General features: G+C 39.0%; 1 non-coding gene across 1 annotated transcript; it reads right to left on the reverse strand.

The window, feature by feature from the left end:
* Nucleotides 1-10619: 10619 nt before the first annotated feature.
* On the reverse strand, nt 10620-10727 carry LOC112753044 (small nucleolar RNA R71). The gene has a single exon (XR_003177445.1). It is a non-coding gene; the product is annotated as a small nucleolar RNA R71 (small nucleolar RNA).
* Nucleotides 10728-16670: the final 5943 nt, after the last annotated feature.

Here is a 16670-nt window from a genome sequence, read left to right on the forward strand (position 1 = left end):
TTCTCTATTTATCTGTTTTTTCTGTCTACTGCTTCTCGGTATTCTGCTATTTATCTGCTAAACAACACGGAATTAATGAACGTAACTAATAACCCCGGCCCTACTAAGAACTCCCCAGTTCTTACCCCTTCTCTCTCCCTTCCCCCTTCAGATGGAAGCATGAGTACCCTTCCGTAGTTCGCTGACGATCGTTCACAAAAAGGATTCCACTCTAAATAGTCTTCTGAGTCTAGAGTGAACTCCGTTACCTGTTTATATGTATATACTATGAGGCCAGCCAACGTCTGCACCCCGCTTTTCTACAAATTTTAGCCTAAGTCCTCCGTACGATGTTGCTGTTATGTGGCCACTCGATGAAGTACTTGAGAGACGCTCTTTGATGACATATGATCGTGCAGAGGAGTAGCAGATGATGTTCTACCTTTTGGTGACGTTCCACCTGACTTGAGTTTTGAAGACTTAGAGCGTACTTTCCCTCGCTTTAGTAGTGTAGAGGGAATAGGTGAGTATAGAGTCTAGACTAGCCTAGGTGCCAGCTTAGGGACTTCTTGAACAGGTCAGGGCCTGGGATGTTGTATGTATATATATGTATTTAGTTATTATCTAGCTATATCTAGGATTGTTCTAACTAAATGTCTATACTCTAGTAAAGGCTGGATCACTAAATGTTGTTAGCTGCTTGTGATGTATTTATGTGTGGTTGCTTATAACTGTTTTATCTGTTATTATTTTTGAATTGATTATAAATAATTCTGTTTATCAAACCAAATATTTTCAAGAAAAAAGTACCTCGCTAACTAACTACGCTTTTAACAACGAATCAGGCTCATATAATAAATAATAGATAATAATTAGGATGACAAATTGGTAGCACTCAGTTTCTGGTATGTCCTAGGCGTATTGAAAATTGGGTCGTTACGTTACTTTGTTTTCTCTTAATGCATTGAGGAATTTCATGTTCATTGTGGTTAATTGCTTGATTGTTGTTAATTGCTTGTCTTAGATAGCTTGAATTCAAATTCTCTTCTCAATTCCACAATGTCTTTCATTATTGCTCACCAAATGTTTGAGAAAATGCCAACTATAGCTATGGAGTAAAATTTCACTCTTGGCTTAGGGGTTGGATAATTGGAAACACTTGAATTGTCAAAGCCTTTTGTTGATTGATAATTGGAAATTGCTAATTGATTTGAATGACACTAAATCTAGTTCTTCCTTAGGATTATACTAGGACTTGTGGACTCAAATTGATTATTTCCACTTGACTTTCCTTCATAGTTAGAGGTTAACTAAGTGGAGCAATAACCAATTCTTATCACAATTGTTGGAGGCAATGAGGATAGGAATTCCAATTCCCAATCCTAGCCAAGGCTTTTACATTGATTGATTGTCATTCACTCTTGTTATTTGTTCATTGCTTTTTTGCAAGCTTGTTTACATTTCTCGTATTCAACCTCAAACACCAAGAGAACTCCTAACCAATGATGTGCATCTTAGGGCAACTCCTAGGGAGAACGACTTGGGACTAATACTCTCGGTTATTGATTTTGAATTGTGGACACACATTTTCTATGTTTGATGCGTTATAGCTTGTTGGTTTAGACTATACTCATGACATAATCCTATTGGGAAATTCTATACTGACAAAATATCGCTCATCAAAATGGCGCCGTTGCTGGGGAGTTGCATATGTGTGCCATGTTACTGGTTAGTGTAAATATGTGGATATGTGAATACTTGCATTTTTATTGATTGTTTGCTAGTTCAATTGTTAGTTAGGATTAACCTTTGTTTAGTGCATCTTGATGTCATGAGCTTTATGCTTCTTTCATTGAATGATGCGTTCACTACCAGATCCTAGCTTAGCCCCTTTTGATCCGGAAATTAAGAGAACTATCTCACATCTTAGGCAATCTCAGAGACGGTTAGCCTTTGAAGGTGATGAAAGGGTTCCTACCAATTCACCAACCTTATCCAAGGTTGAATCGGAAACGTCATTTGAGGAGGAAACCATCTATTCTTCCATCCGTACTACTAATACGTCTTCTATTGATCTAGGTAGCAAAACTATGGCCACTCCAAGGAGAGTCACTCTTAAGGAACCCGGTGCTCCGGACTTTATTCTTCAATCGCTTCAAGTGCATCATCTGGAGTTAAATGCTAATTTTGAGCTCAAGACCACCTTGATTAATCTTCTACCCAAGTTTCATGGACTCTCCGCCCAAGATCCTATTAGATACCTTAGAGACTTTCTAGGTGTATGTTCAACAACTAGGCGGGAGGGTTCCGATGAGGTTGCTATTTGGCTATTTGCCTTCCCATTTTCACTTGAGCGAAGAGCCAAAGAGTGGTTCTACACTTTGCCCGATGAGATTGTTAGTGATTGGAATTTGCTTCGAAGGGAGTTTTTAGATAAATTCTTTCCTCCGGAGGTGACGGATAGATTGAGGAAAGAAATTTCATGCATTGTCCAAGGTGAAATGGAAACTCTATATGAGTATTGGGAACGATTTCGGAGGCTTCTTGACTCATGCCCCTACCATATGATCGACATTCTAATGTTGATTAGCTATTTTTGCCAAGGAATGAAACCACAAGACAAGATCCTCTTGCATGCCTCAAGCAATGGTTCCTTGAGAAAGTATAAAACGGCGGAGGAGGCATGGCAATTGATCACCGATTTGGCCGAGTCCACTAAACACGCTAGACAAAGAAACAACCATCCAAGAGCTATAAATGAAGTTTCTACTAGTGGTGAGACTGTCGCCCTTACCCAAACCTTGGGAGAAATGACAAATATTCTCAAGCAACTCCATCTCAATCAACAACAACCTCCACCTCCTCAACCACAACAAAGTCAACAGTTGGTCTCCCCCCCCCAAAGAGTGTGCAGAATTTGCTCTTGTTACACCCATTACACCGATGAATGCCCCAAACCTCCAAGATGATAATACCTTGGTGGCTACTAATGCCTACTACAATCGCCCAAACAAATGTTATCACCAACAAGGAGGCAACTATAATCAAGAGGGTACTTTTAACTAAGGTTGGCAAGACAACTCCAACCAAGGATGGAGGGATAACTATAATCAAGGAGGAAGGGACAACGGTGGAAACTAAAGGTGGAAGGACAACGGTGGGAACCAAGTGTGGAGGGACATCTATAATCAAGGAGGAAGGGACAACGGTGGGAACCAAAAATGGAACAACAATAACCAACAAAACTGGTACCAACAAAACCCTCCATACCAAAACCAAAGCCAAGGTAGGGCCTACTAAACCTAGCAAGCACTTCATCAAAGGCAAGCCCCTCAATCCAACCAACCACAAGCCCCCTAAATTACTTACCCTTCTTCTTCTCCCTTCAACCAAGATGAGATCCGTTCTCTCATTCAATGACAAAAAGAATTTCAAGCCTCGATTAACTCTAGCATCAATGGTCTTGTATCTACCATCCAAGCCCTTATTTCTCGTATGGATTCAACCTCTAGCTCTAATGTTCAACCCTCAAGCTCTAGTGCCTTACCTTCTTAACCCCTACCTAACCCTAAGGGTGGCATCAATGCCATCACCTTGAGGTCCGGTACCAAATTGCAAGAGAGAAGTCATGAAGAGCCAAGTCCAATAGAGGTCACTCAAGATGAGGATGTGGTTGAGTTAGAAGAAGTCGAAGAGGAGGATGAAGCCCAAGAGGTAGTTGAAGAAGTGATTGCTCAACTAAGGGGTGGAATTCCTAAGGATGGAAATGTCTTGCAGGAAGCTACTCCAATTCCATTTCCCACATTGGCAAGGAAGACCAAGAAGCAAGTTGATTTGGATCCCAAAATGTTAGAGATATTCAAGAAAGTTGAGGTAACCATTCCTCTCTTTGATGCTATGCACCAAGTAACTAAATTTTCCAAGTTTCTAAAGGACCTATGCATGAACAATGAGAAGCTTAATGATTTAGAAACTATTCCATTGGGAAGCTCAATCTCCACTTTAACGGATGATGTGCCGGAGAAGTGTGGTGACCTTGGCCCTTGCCTAGTAACTTGCACCAAAGATGGGGTACAATTTGTCGACTGTATGTGTGGTCTCGGTGCTTGCGTGAGCATCATGCCTTTGTTCATTTATGAGGTCTTAAAGCTTCCACCATTGAAACAGTCGGCCGCCCAGTTTGTTTTGGCGGACAAAAGCATAATTTTTGTAGTTGGTATTGCGGAGGATGTTCTACTGAGTATAAAGGGGTTAGTACTCCTGATTGATTTTCATATTCTTAAGATGCCCCCTAGTGATTCTGGGAGGACCTCATCTATCTTGCTTGGGAGGCCGTTCTTGAAGACCTCCCGGTTCAAATTAGATGCGTTTTCGGGTACCTACTCGTTTGAGATCGATTGAAGAGAAGTGAGCTTTAATCTTGATGAAGCCATGAGACACCCACCAGAGGACCATTCTATCTTCCGGTGTGATATGATTGATAATGTTGTGGCCAAAATTCACCAAGATGTGGGGAGTTCCCATGTATGATTCAAGACCCAAGTGTAGGGAGTTCCCATGTATGTGAAGAAGATGCCTTATCACCTCCGGTGATACCGGAAGACAAGGTGCCAAGTCATGAACAAAGTACAGATTTGAAGCCACTCCCATCCCACCTAAAATATGCCTTCCTTGAAGATGACCAAAAGCTCCCGGTAATTGTTGTAAGGGAGCTCTCCTCCCACCAAGAGGAGAAGTTGCTTAATATCTTGAGGAGGAACAAAAAGGCTATTGGGTGGAGCTTGGCGAACTTAGTTGGCATTAGCCCCCAAGTATGTGAACACCGAATTTTCCTAGAATAAGGAGCCAAACCCGTTCGACAACCTCAAAGGCATCTAAATCCTACCATTCTAGAGGTTGTGAAGAATGAGGTCACCCGGTTATTAGATGCGGACATTATTTATCCGATTTCGGATAGTGAGTGGATGTGCCCCATCCAAGTGGTTCCAAAGAAATCTGGTGTTACTACAATCAAGAATGAGAGTGGGGAGCTTATAGCTACAAGAGTCCAAAACTCATGGAGGGTGTGTATTGACTATCGGCGATTAAACTTAGCCACTAGGAAGGATCACTTTCCATTGCTATTCATCGATCAAATGCTTGATTGCCTATGCGGTAAATCTCATTACTATTTCTTAGATGGCTATTCGGGTTATTTTCAAATCCACATTGCTCTGGAAGATCAAGAGAAAACCACCTTCACATGCCCTTTCGGAACGTATGTGTATAAAAGAATGCCGTTTGGCTTGTGCAACGCACTGGCTACGTTCCAAAGGTGTATGATGAGTATATTTGCAGATCTTTTGGAGCATTGCATGGAGGTGTTCATGGACAATTTTAGTGTCTATGGGGATTCCTTTGATCTTTGTCTAGACAATCTTGGAAAAGTATTAGAGAGGTGTACTAAATCAAACCTTGTGTTAAATTTTGACAAATGCCATTTTATGATTAGACAAGGTATTGTTTTAGGGCACATTGTCTCTAATAATGGGATTTCTGTTGATCCAGCAAAGGTCAATGTTATTTCTAGTTTGTCTTACCCCTCTTCTGTGAGGGAAGTCCGTGCGTTTCTTGGACATGCAAGTTTTTACCAGCGATTCATTAAGGACTTTAGTAAGGTTGTACTACCTCTCTCTCGATTGTTGCAAAAGGATATGGAATTTGATATGAGTGAAGAGTGCATGGAGGCATTTGACAAGCTAAAGATCGCTTTGACCCAAGCTCCAATAGTAAGAGGGCCGGACTAGACTAGACAATTCGAAATCATGTGTGACACCTCAAACTATGCAGTGGGAGCGGCGCTAGCTCAGCGCGAGGGTAAAATTTCTTATGTCATTGCCTATGCGTCTAAGACTTTAGATGGAGCGCAGTCCAATTATACTACCACCGAGAAGGAATTGTTAGCTATTGTCTTTGCCTTGGATAAATTCTGGGCTTATTTACTTGGCTCTAAGGTGGTAGTATACTCGGATCATGCGGCTTTGAAATATTAGTTGGCCAAAAAGGAATCGAAACCAAGGTTGATCCGATGGGTGTTACTATTGCAAGAATTTTATCTTAAAATCAAAGATAGGAGTGGTTCGCAAAACTTAGTGGTGGACCACTTGAGTCGCCTTGAGCACATAAAGGGTGATCCCACTCCTATCAATGATACATTTCCTCTTAAGGGCTTGCTAGCAATATCCGAGGTGATCCCTTGGTATGCACCTATTGCCAGTCACTTGGTTGCTCACCCCATTCCTCCCAATTTTTCTCAACATCAAAAGGATAAGCTCAAAAGCAAATCCAAATATTATGTATGGGATGACCCATACTTATGGAGATGTGGTACCGAACAAGTAATTAGATGGTGTATTCCCCAATCCGAATTTCAGCCAATCTTGGAGGCTTGCCACTCTTCCGAGGGTGATGGCCATTTTGGTCTTCAAAGGACGGTGATGAGCGGATAATTTATACGCTTTTTGGCATTATTTTTACATAGTTTTTAGTATAATTTAGTTAGTATTTAATATAATTTCATTAGTTTTTAAATAAAAATCACATTTCTGGACTTTACTAGGAGTTTGTGTGTTTTTCTATGATTTCAGGTAATTTCTGGCTAAAATTGAGGGACTTAAGCAAAAATCTGATTCAGAGGCTGAAGAAGGACTGCAGATGCTGTTGGATTCTGACCTCCCTGCACTCGAAGTCAATTTTTTGGAGCTACAGAAATCCAATTGGCGCGCTCTCAATTGCGTTGGAAAGTAGACATCCAGGGCTTTCCAGCAATATATAATAGTTTATACTTTACTCGAGTTTTGATGATGGAAACTGGTGTTCAAACGCCAACTTCCTGCCCTATTCTAGAGTTAAACGCCAGAAACAGGTTGCAAATCAGAGTTAAATACCAGAAATAGGCTACAACCTGGCGTTTAACTCCAAAAAGAGTTTCTACACATGAAAGCTCAATGCTCAGCCCAAGCACACACGAAGTGGGCCCGGAAGTGGATTTCTACATCATTTACTTATCTTATGTAACCCTAGCTACTAGTTTAGTATAAAAATTACTTTTAGTGATTTATTTTACATCTTTTGACCATCCTTGATCAGGGATCAGTCTTTTTCCCTATTTTCGAATTCATATGCCATTTGGGGAGGTTGGCCATTCGGCCATGCCTATACCTTGTTCTTATGTATTTTCAACGGTAGAGTTTCTACACACCATAGATTAAGGTGTGGAGCTCTGCTGTTCCTCATGAATTAATGCAAAGTACTATTGTTTTTCTATTCAACTCAAGCCTATTTCTTCTCTAAGATATTCATTCGCACACAAGAACATGATCAATGTGATGATTATGTGACACTCATCACCATTCTCACTTATGAACGCGTGCCTGACAAACACTTCCGTTCTACATGAAAGCAAGCTTGAATGCATATCTCTTAGCCTCCTGATTTATGATCAGAGTCTTCGTGGTATAGGCTAGAATTATTGGCGGCCATTCTTGAGATCCGGAAAATCTAAACTTGTCTGTGGTATTCCGAGTAGGATCTTAGAAGGGATGGCTGTGACGAGCTTCAAACTCGTGAGTGCTGGGCGTAGTGACAGACGCAAAAGGATCACTAGATCCTATTCCAGCATGTTCGAGAACTGACAGATGATTAGCCGTGCGGTGACAGCGCATTTGGACCATTTTCATTGAGAGGACGGGATGTAGCCATTAACAATGGTGATGCCCAACATACAGCTTGCCACGGAAAGGAGTATGAATGATTGGATGAAGACAGTAGGAAAGCAGAGGTTCAGAAAGAACAAAAGCATCCCCATATGCTTATCTGAAATTCTCACCAATGAATTGCATAAGTATCTCTATCCCATTTTATATTTTAATTATATTTTAACTATCAATTCACCATAACCATTTGAATCCACCTGACTGAGATTTGCAAGATGACCATAGCTTGCTTCAAGCCGACAATCTCCGTAGGATCGACCCCTACTCATGTAAGGTTTATTACTTGGACGACCCAGTGCACTTGCTGGTTAGTTGTGAGAAGTTGTGAAAAAGAACTAAGATTATGAACGTATGTATTAAGTTTTTGGCGCCGTTACCAAGGACGAACAATCACGATTTCATGCACCAAGTTTTTGGCACCGTTGCCGGGGATTGTTCGAGTTTGGACAACTGACGGTTCATCTTGTTGCTCAGATTAGGTAATTTTATTTTAATTTTAAGCTTTTTGTTTTTATTTTTATTTTCGAAAAAAACTTTAAAAAAATAAAAAAATTTTGAAAATAAATTATTCTATAACTTCAGAATTTTTAAGAATGAATTCTAGAGTTTCATGATGATCTGTTGAAGTCTGGCTGGCTGTGAAGCCATGTCTTATCTTTTGGACCGAGGTTTCAACTCATCATCACAAGAGCTTTTTTGATTCTCATCAATTCACCTGTTGTATACCTGATTTGTATCTTAAAGCTTGGCTGGCCATTGGCCATGTCTAGTGTTTTGGACCGGAACTTTCACTGAAAGCTTGGCTGGCTTGTAAGCCATGTCTAATTCCTGGACCGGAGCTTTAGACTAACATTGCATGATTCCTGGAATTCTCATTAGAAATTTTGAAATCCTTATTTTTCTTTTTCCAACTAATTTTCAAAAAATCAAAAAAAAATTTACAAAATCATAAAAACCAAAAATATTTTGTGTTTCTTGTTTGAGTCTAGTGTCAAGTTTTAAGTTTGGTGTCCATTGCATGTTTGTAAATTTTTCTTAATTTTCGAAAATTCATCATATGTTCTTCATGATCTTCAAGTTGTTCTTGATGATCTTATTTGTTTTGATCTTTGCATTTTCTTGTTGTGCATCTTTTCTTATTTCTCATATGCATTTTCAATTTGTTAGTGTCTCAACATAAAAAATTTTTAAGTTTGGTGTCTTGAATGCTTTTCTTTTCTTAAAAAATTTCAAAAACATGTTCTTGATGTTCATCTTGACATTCAAAGTGTTCTTGCATATTTTTCTTGTTTTGATTCATAATTTTTATGTCTTGTATCTTTTTTTGTATTTTTCTCTCTTCTCATTAAAAATTCAAAAATCAAAAAAATATCTTTCCCTTATTCTTCTCATAAATTTCGGATATTTGAGTTGACTTTTTCAAAAATTTTTCAAAATTTAGTTGTTTCTTATGAGTCAAATCAAATTTTCAATTTAAAAATTCTATCTTTTTCAAATCATTTTCAAAAATCAAATCTTTTTCATTTTTCTTTCATATTTTCGAAAATTCAAATTGATTTTCAAAAGTATTTTTCTTATTTTATTCCATTTTCAAAATCTTTACTAACAATTAATGTGATTGATTCAAAAAATTTTTTAGTTTGTTACTTACCTATTAAGAAAAGGTTCAATCTTTAAATTTTAGAATCATATCTTTTAGTTTCTTGTTAGTCAAGTAATCAATTTCAATTTTCAAAATCAAATCTTTTTAATTTCCAATTCAAATCTTTTTCAAAATGATTTTCAATCATATCTTTTTCAATTCAATCATATCTTTTTTAAAATCAATTTCAAAATCTTTTCTAACTTCTCACCCTTTCAAATTTGATTTTCAAATCTTTTTCAATTAACTACTTGGCTTTTTGGTTTATTTTTAAAAGTTTTCTATTTCAATCATATCTTTTTCAAAACCACCTAACTAATTTTCTCTCTCTAATTTTCGAAAACTCCTATACAGTTTTTCAAAATTATTTTTTAATTAACTATTTGTTTTAAATTTTAATTTGATTTAATTTTATTTTTCTTTTTAAATTTCAAATTATAACTAATAGTCAAAATTAAAACAAAAATATTTTTATTTCATTTTATTTAATTTTCAAATTCTTCCCCCTCTCATCTCTTTCTATTTATTTATTTATCTACTAGTACCCCTCTTCCATTCAAAAATTCGAACCCATTCTTCTCCTCTGTGTTCGAGTTCTTCTCTTCTCCTTCTTCTATTCTTCTCTTCTTCTACTCACATAAAGGAATCTCTATACTGTGACATAGAGGATTCCATATTTTCTTTTCTATTCTCTTCTTTTTTATATGAGCAGGAACAAGGATAAGAAAATTCTTGTTGAAGCTGACCCTGAACCTGAAAGGACTCTGAAAAGGAAACTAAGAGAAGCTAAAGCACAACCCTCTAGAGAGGACCTGACAGAAATTTTCGAAAGAGAATGAGACATGGCTGAACCTAATAACAATGGTAGAGATGCAAGGAAGATGCTTGGTGACTTTATTGCACCTTCTTCTAACTTCAATGGAAGAAGCATCTCAATTCCTGCAATTTGAGCAAACAATTTTGAGCTTAAGCCTCAATTGGTTTCTCTAATGCAGCAGAATTGCAAGTTTCATAGACTTCCAATGGAAGATCCTCATCAGTTTTTAGCTGAATTCTTGCAAATCTGTGACACTGTCAAGACCAATGGAGTTGATCCCGAGGTCTACAGGCTTATGCTTTTCCCTTTTGCTGTAAGAGATAGAGCTAAAACATGGTTGGATTCACAACCTAAGGAAAGCCTGAACTCTTGGGATAAGCTGGTCAGTGCTTTCCTGGCCAAATTCTTTTCTCCTCAAATGATGAGCAAGCTTAGAGTGGAAATCTAAACCTTCAGACAGAAGGAAGGAGAGTCCCTCTATGAAGCTTGGGAAAGATATAAGCAACTGATCAAAAGGTGTCCTACTGACATGCTTCCAGAATGGAGTATCATAAGTATATTCTATGATGGTCTGTCTGAGTTGTCAAAAATGTCATTGGACCATTCTGCAGGAGGATCTCTTCACGTGAAAACCCTTGCAGAAGCTCAGGAACTCATTGAAATGGTTGCAAATAACCAGTTCATGTACACCTCCGAGAGGAATCCTGTTAACAATGGGACGCCTCAGAAGAAGGGAGTTCTTGAAATTGATACTCTGAATGCCATATTGACTCAGAATAAAATATAGACTCAGCAAGTGAATATGATTTCTCAGAGTCTGAATGGATTGCAAGCTGCATCCAACAGTACTAAAGAGGCATCTTCTGAAGAAGAAGCTTATGATCCTGAGAACCCTGCAATAGTAGAGGTGAATTACATGGGATAACCCTATGGAAACACCTATAATCCTTCATGGAGAAATCATCCTAATCTCTCATGGAAGGATCAACAGAAGCCTGAACAAGGCTTCAATAATAATGGTCGAAGAAATAGGTTTAGCAATAGCAAGCCTTTTCCATCACCTTCTCAGCAACAGACAGAGAATTCTGAACAGAGCCATTATGGCCTGACAACTATAGTCTCTGATCTATCCAAAACCATACTAAATTTCATGAATGAAACAAGGTCCTCCATTAGAAATTTGGAGGCACAAGTGGGTCAGCTGAGTAAGAAGATTACTGAAACTCCTCCCAGTACTCTCCCAAGCAATACAGAAGAAAATCCCAAGAGAGAGTGCAAGGCCATAACCTTACTTGGTGTGGCCGAATGCCCAGAGGAGGAGGAGGACGTGAATCCCAGTGAGGAAGACTTCTTGGGACGTCCTCTGGACAGGAAGGAGTTCCTTTTTGAGGAACCAAAGGATTCTGAGGCTCATACAGAGACCCTAGAGATTCCATTGGACCTCCTTCTGCCATTCATGAGCTCTGATGAATACTCTTCCTCTGAAGAGGATGAAGACACCATTGCAGAGCAAGTTGCTAAGTATCTAAGAGCAATCATGAAGTTGAATGCCAGTTTATTTGGTAATGAGACTTGGGAGGATGAACCCCCCTTGCTCACCAATGAACTGAGTACACTAATGAGGCAGACATTGCCTCAGAAGAAATCGGATCCCGAGAAGTTCTTCATACCTTGTACCATAGGCACCATGACCTTTGAGAAAGCTCTGTGTGACCTTGGGTCAGGGATAAATCTCATGCCACTCTCTGTAATGGAGAAACTGGGAATCTTTGAGGTACAAGCTGCAAGAATCTCATTAGAGATGGCAGACAAATCAATGAAACAGGCCTATGGACTAGTAGAGGACGTGTTAGTAAAGGTTGAAGGCCTTTACATCCTTGCGGATTTCATAATCCTAGATACTGGGAAGGATGAGGATGAATCCATCATCCTTGGTAGACCCTTTCTAGCCACAGCAAAAGCTGTGATTAATGTTGACAGAGGAGAGTTGGTCTTTCAGTTGAATGAGGGCTACCTTGTATTTAAGACTCAAGGTTCTCCTTCTATAACCATGGAGAGGAAGCATGAAAAGCTTCTCTCAATACAGAGTCAAACAAAACCTCCACATTCAAACTCTAAGTTTGGTATTGGGAAGCCACAACCAAACTCTAAGTTCGGTGTTAAGAGGCCCCAACATTCCTCTAATTTTCTGTGAGGCTCCATGAGAGCTCACTGTCAAGCTGTTGACATTAAAGAAGCGCTTGTTGGGAGGCAACCCAATGCTATTTAATTATATCTATTTATTTTTTATTGCTATTTTATGTTTTCTTTAGGTTGATGATCATGTGAAGTCACAAAAACTACTGAAAAATCAAAAACAGAATGAAAAACAGCATTAAAAATAGCTCACCCTGGAGGAAGAGCTTACTGGCGTTTAAACGCCAGTAAGAAGCATCAAACTGATGTTTAACGCCAGAAAGAAGCATCAAGCTGGCGTTAAACGCCAAAACAAGCACCAGATTGGCGTTTAACGCCAGAACAGAGCATGGAATTGGCGTTTAACGCCAAGAATGGGAGAAACGCTTGCGTTAAATGTCAGAAACAAGCAGCAAGCTGGCGTTTAACACCAGACATGCATTCTAAGGGTGTTTTGCATGCTGGTGCACGAAATTACAATCACACTTTTGCAACTCCGCACAACTAACCAGCAAGTGCACTGGGTCGTCCAAGTAATACCTTACGTGAGTAAGGGTCGATCCCACGGAGATTGTCGGCTTGAAGCAAGCTATGGTTATCTTGTAACTCTTAGTCAGGATATCAATAATTCTCAGATTTAATTGTAAAAAGTAAAAGAACATGAAATAAATACTTGTTATGCAGTAATGAAGAATAGGTTGAGGCTTTGGAGATGCTTTGTCTTCTGAATCTCTGCTTTCCTACTATCTTCTTCTTCATGCACGCAAGGCTCCTTCCATGGCAAGCTTTATGTTGGGCATCACCGTTGTCAATGGCTACTTCCCGTCCTCTTAGTGAAAACGTTCCAAATGTGCTGTCACCGCACGGCTAATCATCTGTCGGTTCTCGATCATGCTGGAATAGGATCCATTGATCCTTTTGCGTCTGTCACACGCCCAACAATCGCTAGTTTGAAGCTCGTCACAGCCATCCCTTCCCAGATCCTACTCAGAATACCACATACAAGGTTTAGACGTTCCGGATCTCAGGAATGGCCGCCAATAATTCTAGCTTATACCACGAAGACTCTGATCTGAATCATGAGGCTAAGAGATATACATTCAATCTAAGGTAGAACGGAGGTGGTTGTCAGGTATGCATTCATAGGTGAGAATGATGATGAGTGTCACGGATCATCACATTCATCAGGTTGAGGTGCGAATGAATATCTTAGAATAGAAGCAAGCGTGATAGAATGGAAAACAATAGTAATTGCATTAATTCATGAATAACAGCAGAGCTCCTCACCCCCAACAATGGGGTTTAGAGACTCATGCCGTAGAGAATACAATATGAAACGTGTAAAGTGTCATGAGGTACAAGATGAATCACTAAAAGTAGTTTTTATAGTGAACTGGTGACCTAGGGTTACAGAAAATGAGTAAGCTAGGATGTTTAGTGTAAAAATCCACTTCTGGGGCCCACTTGGTGTGTGCTTGGACTGAGCATTGAAGCTTTCATGTGTAGAGACTTTTCTTGGAGTTAAACGCCAGCTTTTGTGCCAGTTTGGGCATTTAACTCCAGTTTTTATGCCAGTTCCGGCGTTAAATGCCAGAATTCTTGAGCTGACTTGGAACGCCTATTTGGGCCATCAAATCTCTGGCAAAGTATGAACTATTATAAATTACTGGAACGCCCAAGATGTCTACTTTCCAACGCAATTGAGAGAGCGCCAATTGAGCTTCTGTAGCTCCAGAAAATCCACTTTGAGTGTAGGGAGGTCAGAATCCAACAGCATCTGCAATCATTTTTCAGCCTCTGAATCAGATTTTTGCTCAGGTCCCTCAATTTTAGCCAGAAAATACCTGAAATCACAGAAAAACACACAAACTCATAGTAAAGTCCAGAAAAGTGAATTTTAAATAAAAACTAATAAAAATATAACAAAAACTAATTAAAATATACTAAAAACATACTAAAAACAATGCCAAAAAGCGTATAAATTATCCGCTCATCACAACACCAAACTTAAATTGTTGCTTGTCCCCAAGCAACTGAAAATCAAATAGGATAAAAAGAAGAGAATATACAATGAATTCCAAAAATATCTATGAAGATCAGTATTAATTAGATGAGCGGGGCTTTCTTTTTGCTTTTGAACAGTTTTGGCATCTCACTTTATTCCTTGAAGTTCAGAATGATTGGCATCTAAAGGAACACAGAATCCAGATAGTGTTATTGATTCCCCTAGTTAAGTTTGTTGATTCTTTAACACAGCTACTTTATGAGTCTTGGCTGTGGCCCTAAGCACTTTGTTTTCCAGTATTACCACCAGATACATAAATGCCACAGACACATAACTGGGTGAACCTTTTCAGATTGTGACTCAGCTTTGCTAGAGTCCCCAATTAGAGGTGTCCAGGGTTCTTAAGCACACTCTTCATTTTTCTTTGGACCTCAACTTTAACCGCTCAGTCTCAAGTTTTCACTTGACACCTTCACGCCACAAGCACATGGTTAGGGACAGCTTGGTTTAGCCGCTTAGGCCAGGATTTTATTCCTGTGGGCCCTCCTATCCACTGATGCTCAAAGCCTTGGATCCTTTTTATCACCCTTGCCTTTTGGTTTAAAGGGGTATTGGTTTTTTCTGCTTGCTTTTCTTTTTCTTTCTTTTTCTTTTCTCTTTTTTTCTTTTTTTTCTCCTCTCCCCTTTTTTTTTTGCAAGCTTTTCACTGCTTTTTCTTGCTTTAAGAATCAATTTTATGATTTTTCAGGTCATCAGATAACATTTCTCCTTTTTCCATCATTCTTTCAAGAGCCAACAATTTTAACATTCATAAACAATCAACTTCAAAAATATGCACTATTCAAGCATTAATTCAGAAAACAATAGTATTGCCACCACATCAAAATAATTAAACTGTTTTAAAATTCAAAATTCATGTACTTCTTTTTCTTTTTCAATTAAAAATACTTTTTATTTAAGAAAGGTGATGGATTCATAGGACATTCATAGCTTTAAGACATAAACTTTAAATTTTTATTGATTATGGAATAAAAATAAGACTCAAAAATAAATATAAGCGCAGACCCATAATAATAGAAGACAGAAAATTAAAAGCAGAAGAATAAATGACTCTTAATAATAAAGGTTATCACAGAGTTAGGACTCAACAACCTTGATTTTGAGGAGTGGATGCTCCCTCAATCTGTGGGGTGCTTGGTCCTTCAAGGGAGAGCTTCTGGCACTTCAGCTCCTGTAGCTCACGCCCCTGCTTCTCCTGTTCCTTCAGCAGTTTGCAGAGCATGCAGTTTTGATTCTACTGTTCTTCCTTAAGTTGTTCCATAGCTTCTTGCAGCTTGGTAACAGATGCTTCTAGGCAGGTCCAGTAGTCAATTTCAGGAATTTCTGGGAGGAACTCCTGCGCCCTCCTTTTGATGGAGTTGTCTTGCACTTGTCCTTCCATTGACTTCTTGGTGATTGGGTGTTCGATTGGGATGAATTCATTTACTCCCATCCTCACCCCAGCATCTTTACATAGCAGAGAAATTAAGCTTGGGTAGGCCAGTTTGGCTTCAGTGGAGTTCTTGTTTGCAATTGTGTAAATCTCACAAGAAATCAGATGATGAATCTCCACTTCTTTTCCAAGCATAATACAATGAATCATCACTGCTCTTTTGGCAGTGACCTCAGAGTGGTTGGTAGTGGGCAATATAGAACACCCAATGAAGTCCAACCAGCCTCTTGCAACTGGTTTGAGATCTCCCCTCTTGAGTTGGTTTGGGACACCTTTTGAATTGGTTATCCACTTAGTTCTAGGGAGGCATATGTCCTGTAGAACTTGATCCAACCCCTTATCTACTCTCACCATTCTCCTATTAAAGGATTCTGGATTGGTGCACGAAATTGTGATCTCCAGGCTCGAACAAATCCTGGTAATGGCTCCAAAGCTTGGTGCTCTGATCTTAATTCATAATTGTCACAACTTCGATACAACTAACCAGCAAGTGCACTGGGTCGTCCAAGTAATACCTTACGTGAGTAAGGGTCGAATCCCAAGGAGATTGTTGGTATGAAGCAAGCTATGGTCACCTTGTAAATCTCAGTCAGGCAGATATAAAGTGATAATGGTGTTTTCGAATATTAATTAATAAAATAGGGATAGAGACACTTATGTAATTCATTGATAGGAATTTCAGATAAGCGAATGGAGATGCTTTCGTTCCTCTGAACCTCTGCTTTCCTGCTATCTTCATCCAGTCAGTCTTACTCCTTTCCATGGCTGGCTTTATGTGATACATCACCACTGTCAATGGCTACTTT

Source organism: Arachis hypogaea, chromosome 15 (assembly GCF_003086295.3).
Source record: "Arachis hypogaea cultivar Tifrunner chromosome 15, arahy.Tifrunner.gnm2.J5K5, whole genome shotgun sequence".
In the NCBI taxonomy this organism is placed as follows: domain Eukaryota; kingdom Viridiplantae; phylum Streptophyta; class Magnoliopsida; order Fabales; family Fabaceae; genus Arachis; species Arachis hypogaea.